The sequence below is a fragment of the Anoplopoma fimbria genome, chromosome 22, assembly GCF_027596085.1.
Source record: "Anoplopoma fimbria isolate UVic2021 breed Golden Eagle Sablefish chromosome 22, Afim_UVic_2022, whole genome shotgun sequence".
Classification (NCBI taxonomy): Eukaryota; Metazoa; Chordata; class Actinopteri; order Perciformes; family Anoplopomatidae; genus Anoplopoma; species Anoplopoma fimbria.
This window is the reverse complement of record NC_072470.1, coordinates 12802338-12809731: the sequence shown is the minus strand read 5'-3', so window position 1 is coordinate 12809731 and position 7394 is coordinate 12802338. Positions and strand designations below refer to the sequence as shown.

The following is a 7394-nucleotide window of genomic DNA, read 5'->3' as shown; positions in this document are numbered from 1 at the left end:
GTGGACGACCGGAGGTAAGCAGAATCTTACTGTAGCTGCTGGTTTCAAAAGATGAACTACTAGTCCAGTGGACAAAACAGTTGTCCCACCTATAAGTTCTGGGGCCTGGTTGGTCCTCCAGACTTTTTGGGGGGGGAATTCATCATAACTCAAATATGAGATATTGTTTGTAACAAGAAAACCTTCTTCTATAAGGACACATCAACATCACGGTCTCCCATTATTGAGACTGGGGTGAAAGTGTGAGGTGATATTGAAGGTTTCGATGATTTGCTTATTAAGGTGGACTATCATGACATAAACATGTTAAATCACGACCCAGGTGGGACTTGAACCCACAATCCCCAGCTCCGGAGGCTGATGCCTTATCCATTAGGCCACTGGGCCTGTTCTGTGATTATCTGACGCAATATAAAATGAAAATAAAAGTAGGACGGGTATTTCTTGACTTTGAAAACTGTCGTAATAATCTTCCCTTAAGGTAATCTTTCTTGCGCTTACAAACGCTTTTAAAAGCATCTGATGGTCTTCAACAAAGTGAAGGTGACTCGGAAGGTTAAATACGGCTCATTTCACACGTGGTGATCGGTTTTCTTATCAGGAGGAGAGGTACTTAGCCAGTGAACAAAGTTTTACAATGTCGTCTGAGGCTCTGGTGGAGTTTTGTCGAGTCTGAAATAACAGAAGTATGTCACAGTGATGTCATCAGGCTCACATCAGATGTGTGCATCACGGATGCTGTGTGACAAACTGAACATGTAGAGTTTGCATCATCAGCGTAGGATCCAGTTGGTTTAAGAGTTAGGAAGTGTAGGAGTGTGAATGTGTCTGGATGTGGGATAGAACACAGTGAACTCGTTCTCTGCTCGTGCAGCTGCAGCTGAAATAAAAAAAAAAAAAGAAAAATCCCAGTCAGCAGCTTTCAGAGAACAGCAGCAGAAGTGAAGAACAGGAGAAAAGAGGGCAAAGTGAGGAGGAAGCTGCTAGTTGAATCCCCCTCTTCCTCAAGAAGGAGGTGAGGTGAGGCGGACTGGGACGGTACTTTTCCGTCGCCGGTGACATCTGGAGGACGCAGCAACCTGACTCTCTCTATTGTGTGTGTGTGTGTGTGTGTGTGTGTGTGTGTGTGTGTGTGTGTGTGTGTGTGTCAGTCCTGGATGTGGAAATGTTTTGTTGCTACTAATAACACTTTTCATGCTGGTGAAAAGACCAGTGTGTGTGTGTGTGTGTGTGTGTGTGTGTGTGTGTGTGTGTGTGTGTGTGTTGTATCGTATAATCGTATCTGAACAGTGAACTCATTCTCATTAAATGCTTCCTGTCAGATAATATTTCATGGAAATAGAAGAATGTACGCAGGGCTGAGACGGTCTGAAGTTGAAGGTGAGCATTCGAAGGACACTACACTTGCCGCAGTCATCATTTCCTGGTTCACTGCTCAGGTGATCCAGCAGGGGGCGGGCCCACAGATGACTGCAGGCTCCTCTTGCAGAGTAAAACTGCAATATACAGTAGGGAAGTAGGTGACGATCACCGTTTCTATGTCAAACGCCAGAGGTCAGTGTGGCCCTCGATCCCATGTGAAAGAAGAAGCAGCAGAGCCAGTCAGCAGACGAGCGGTGTGGATGTTAGTCATGCAGATATATAGAAGAGGAAGTATAAAAAAAAAAAAAAAGAAAAAGAAGGGGGCTGGACACAGAAGCAGGAAGATGAAGGCAGGAAGAGAAATCCTCTGCAGGGACAAGGTGACTCCTGACACTCACCTGCAGAGTCAGCGGAAATGTTTGCACCACATATAACACAGATCCACTCGCTGTTTCCTAGTTTCTGACTTAAAAACTAAAACTGAAGTACATTAGTAATGGCTGCTCACATCTTTTATCACTGAAATGCTGATTAACTCTCAGGTATTCTAATAAGTGACAGTAACTCAAGACTTCAAGGTCACATATATATTTCATTTTACAACACCCGGTTGTACAGCGAAACCTAAGTTATGGCCCCGTCAGGCTACGTGTGGTGAGAATGAGGGTCGTGCAGAAGGCAGTGGTACGGTATGTTCAATGTCATGTGTCTACGGTGGAGCCTGGAGGATGAGGTGGAGTTGTGGAGTCTCAAAGCCTGATGCACGAGGCTGCTTTCTCCTCTGAGAGCTCAGCAGATGATAAATCATCCCTTTTGGCTCTTTGCAGGCACCTCTTGTCACCAATATCCCCGATGCTCGGTAGATGGGTGCCAATGTACCGATCTGGGTGCTTTAAATCACTTTGAGAGGTTTCCCCTCATATTAAGATATATATATATATATTTAAAGCATTCCTTAATTTGAAAAAAGTCAGGAATTAAGGTTACAAAAAGGTTTTTTGCTCTTCTCCCGACTACTACTTGACCCGCTTCGGTAAGCAGTTGATTGACAGATGTTTCATCCAATCACCTGCCATTATCCAAACAGTTTCCAATTATGGTTCCACAGATGGTTCTTTGTAACAAACCATCCGGTGTGTGTCAGGTTAACGTACATTTGAATGCCCACCCTGAGCGCCACAACCTGACTGAACATACCAGACAACTGGTCCGGCCATGTGCAGAGGACAGGTGAGAGCGGAGGGGTGAAGGGCAGTCCAGAGGCAGATTGTCCTTCAAAAAACAGACTTTGTTGACACTATGCGCTACCGGCTTGTGATCCGTAACGATGACTTTTGTTGTCGTCACAATAGAAGCCGGTGACGTCCACTACCACTCTGTCTCATCTCCAAGCTTTACGCTTCATCGTCACTGTCTCATTTCATGAAGTCACTTGTGTGCTGCCTTATAATAAATCATTACAAAATGTTTTCTCGTTGTAATAAACAGCTGTGTGTCCGTTAATAAGTGCTGGAGGTGTGGATTCAGTTGCTCTCTGATGTACATCTTTAAGATTCCCTTATCAATCCCAAAGAGAGCCTGTTAATGGTTCCGTGCTTTATATGGCTGCGGGTCAGATCGACTTCGACAGGGTGTGTTGTGTTACTTCCACCTTGCGCTTCAAGGACATCATGGCTTCAGTTACAATCACAATGTTTCTTTTGTCTCTCGTGTTCTCCTGTACTCTGTTCTACCTTTCAACAGGTGTTCATATAAGGTCGCACTGCAGCTCTGGGGCTGTTCTGCTTTACCTGTAAGAGACTAGGGAACCATGCAGTGTCATGAAGTCAAGGTCACCCTACCGTGGTCTCACCAAGTAGAACCCGACGGGGTTTTCCTCAGGCAGACGCGCCAGAGAACCGACCGTGTTGTTGTATTTGTTGTTTTTTTATGAGCTAAACAGATAGATATAGATAGTTCAATCATCTGCATAGATGAGTCTCCAATAAAATGAAATATGAAACCTTTCAACTTCTGCCAAAACCACAATCATCTGACTTTGGCTAATACTGCAAACGAGCAGATTTCCCCAAAAGTGAAGAGTTCCCTTCACAAAAAGGGATTCTCCTACCTCGAACAGACAAGTTTCATAACCTCTATAGTGTGACTTTGTTGTGATGAATTGCTCCTAGTTCACAGCCGAGTCTAATTCTGTAGATCAGTTAGTTATCTATTTGGCTCAAATATTAACCATCACATGAATTATTGGAAGGAATGAGTAGTAAACTTTGCACTGAGCTAAGCAGCAGCTGAACGGGAGTGAGATGTGGATTAATTTGTAACCAGCGCGCAGTTTCGCAAGAACATATATTTCACCACAGCCTCGGGAGAGCGGCCAGTCGGGATGTGTGATCTGCATGAAACAGGTTAAGAGCATGGAGACAAGAGGGGAAAACAATGAAAGTTTAATAGGGGGGGGTGTTCATTACACAGTGCACACCAGCAGGTGCTCATATCATATGTACCGTCTACTTAAGACTGGAGTGGCACAAGCAGAAGTAATGACTTCTGCAAAAGACTAAAAAAAGCCTGTTTGTTTCGTGGTTTATTTAGTCTTTTTAATCATATATGCAAGCTCACTTCTAGATCCCACTCTGCACACACAATGCTTTCCTTTACAGTCCTCCATGTCCCATTTTGTGTTCCAAGTTTGCATATCGATGACGGCGAAGGAGCTGATGAAATATCAGCAGCCCTATATCTATGTCCCACCTTTACTCTTATCGTGACATCACGGGCCTGCCTGCAGCGGATTGGGTGACAGAGTCCTACAAAAGACAAAACATTAACCCTGACTGAGTGTATCAGCAACAGAGCGACACAAATGGAGACAAATCAGTTATTATGTCACACACTTGAAGTCGCTCACATGTGCTTTTTTGGAAGCAGATCAGGTTCACTTCTGTGTATGTTTTATGATATTCCTATTCTAATCTCAAACAGTGAAAAGGCTGTTAATCTGGCATATATTTACACATAGAGATTTGGATATACGGTCTGTCATCCTGCTGTAGTTTGAACAGATAGAAAGCCACAGATTTGGACTTCAACCTTTGTTTGTCATCATTGTCATCATTATAAAAACGATTATCTGCGTTCAAACTAATAGTTGTTTATTTTATATTTGATAGAGTGTTGAATCGTGAGGGTTCAGGTAGGTGGGAGTCGGGTTGAAAACAAGTTAAATGAAACCACAGATTCTTTTCACAACTCTTACACATTAACCAGTGCCTTTGAGAAAGGACATTTAAACCTTCCACAATGATCCTCTGTCAATTATTGACCTCTGGGGCATTATGGCCTGGCCTTGGCTTGAGACTGACAAGAGCACTTCAGACATTCTATACGGCAGAATGTAAAGGAAAGAACAGGCTTTACTATTAACTCTGTTCTTTTGTTTTTTGTGAATTGTAGCAGGGGAACAGTAGTATTACTGTGTCAGCACTGTGCTCATGTGTGCCCTAACTTTACCTGCTTCTCCAACCAGGACCTCAGCCAAACTCTGAATGTGTTTTGGGCCTTTTAAGTCCAAATGTCACTGCATGTAAATAACACAAGCTGCTGGTTCTCATGATGTTTGTTTTAGTACGAGAACACGCATCAGTTGGCTTTTCTGGCACCATCTGTGTTGTCATCTACTGCTCCAGTGGTGACTGACCAGTGGTTCAGTGTGTTGTCCAGCGTATTTACAAAAACAAAAAATCTGCACAAGCTGAAGGTCGGTCGGTCGGTTGGTTGATCTGTTATGAAGAGCCCAGGCAGGAGGAACGCAACGCATAAGTGGCCTGGAGGCCCCAAAAAAGAGCCCAGAACTTCAGACGGACAACGGGAACTAACTGAGACTGCTTCAGCTCAGTGGGAACTAACTGAGACTGCTACAGCTCAGTGGGAACTAACTGAGACTGCTACAGCTTAATGGGAACTAACTGAGACTGCTACAGCTTAGTGGGAACTATCTGAGACTGCTACAGCTTAATGGGAACTAACTGAGACTGCTACAGCTTAGTGGGAACTAACTGAGACTGCTACAGCTTAATGGGAACTAACTGAGACTGCTACAGCTCAGTGGGAACTAACTGAGACTGCTACAGCTCAGTGGGAACTAACTGAGACTGCTACAGCTTAATGGGAACTAACTGAGACTGCTACAGCTCAGTGGGAACTAACTGAGACTGCTACAGCTTACAGCTTAGGGGAACTAACTGAGACTGCTACAGCTTAGTGGGAACTAACTGAGACTGCTACAGCTCAGTGGGAACTATCTGAGACTGCTACAGCTTAGTGGGAACTAACTGAGACTGCTACAGCTCAGTGGGAACTAACTGAGACTGCTACAGCTCAGTGGGAACTAACTGAGACTGCTACAGCTTAGTGGGAACTAACTGAGACTGCTACAGCTCAGTGGGAACTATCTGAGACTGCTACAGCTTAATGGGAACTAACTGAGACTGCTACAGCTTACTGAGACTGCTACAGCTCAGTGGGAACTAACTGAGACTGCTAACAGACTGCTACAGCTGGGGAACTAACTGAGACTGCTACAGCTCAGTGGGAACTAACTGAGACTGCTACAGCTCAGTGGGAACTAACTGAGACTGCTACAGCTCAGTGGGAACTAACTGAGACTGCTACAGCTCAGTGGGAACTAACTGAGACTGCTACAGCTCAGTGGGAACTAACTGAGACTGCTACAGCTCAGTGGGAACTAACTGAGACTGCTACAGCTTAATGGGAACTAACTGAGACTGCTACAGCTTAGTGGGAACTAACTGAGACTGCTACAGCTCAGTGGGAACTATCTGAGACTGCTACAGCTTAATGGGAACTAACTGAGACTGCTACAGCTCAGTGGGAACTAACTGAGACTGCTACAGCTCAGTGGGAACTAACTGAGACTGCTACAGCTCAGTGGGAACTAACTGAGACTGCTACAGCTCAGTGGGAACTAACTGAGACTGCTACAGCTCAGTGGGAACTAACTGAGACTGCTACAGCTCAGTGGGAACTAACTGAGACTGCTACAGCTCAGTGGGAACTATCTGAGACTGCTACAGTGGGAACTAACTGAGACTACTACAGCTTAGTGGGAACTAACTGAGACTGCTTCAGCTCAGTGGGAACTAACTGAGACTGCTACAGCTTAGTGGGAACTAACTGAGACTGCTACAGCTCAGTGGGAACTAACTGAGACTGCTACAGCTCAGTGGGAACTAAGCTGTGGGAACTAACTGACTGCTACAGCTTAATGGGAACTAACTGAGACTACTACAGCTTAGTGGGAACTAACTGAGACTGCTTCAGCTCAGTGGGAACTAACTGAGACTGCTTCAGCTCAGTGGGAACTAACTGAGACTGCTTCAGCTCAGTGGGAACTAACTGAGACTGCTACAGCTCAGTGGGAACTAACTGAGACTACTACAGCTTAGTGGGAACTAACTGAGACTGCTACAGCTCAGTGGGAACTAACTGAGACTGCTTCAGCTCAGTGGGAACTAACTGAGACTGCTTCAGCTTAATGGGAACTAGGTGAGGGCTGGGCATCAACTGGGGCTGCAGAAACTCTGTTTCACTTAACATGAGGCTACTGGTGCAGGCTGAAGAATAGCATGCTGGGAGCTAGCAAGGCTGTGGCCTTGGGTTTCCTCAGCCTTGTGCTACTGTGGATTGATTGCTAACAGGCTGGATGCTAACGGGCTGAACATTGGACTGATTGCTGTGGACATGGGACTGGGTATTGGGCTGACAAGGACGTTTTCTTTACCCACACCGGTATCAAGTTCCTCAGCAGAGCTTAGAGGACACTTTCCCGCTATCTATCTGCATATATTTAATTTCGTCAATGTAAAAAAATATCATGTATCCACTCAGCAAAAAACAAACCACAGCCGGTGTCTCCAGTTCCATCCCTCAGCTGTACACTTTTTGCTAGATTATCGTGCACCAACGTCATGCAACATGGCATTCCTGACAGTGTTTCACCTACAAACAGCAGC

At 45.1% G+C, this 7394-nt stretch overlaps 1 non-coding gene across 1 annotated transcript; it reads right to left on the bottom strand.

Annotated features, from left to right (window-relative positions):
• Positions 1-314: 314 nt before the first annotated feature.
• Positions 315-387, bottom strand: trnar-ccg (transfer RNA arginine (anticodon CCG)). Its single transcript has one exon. It is a non-coding gene; the product is annotated as a tRNA-Arg (tRNA).
• Between the last annotated feature and the right edge of the window lie 7007 nt (positions 388-7394).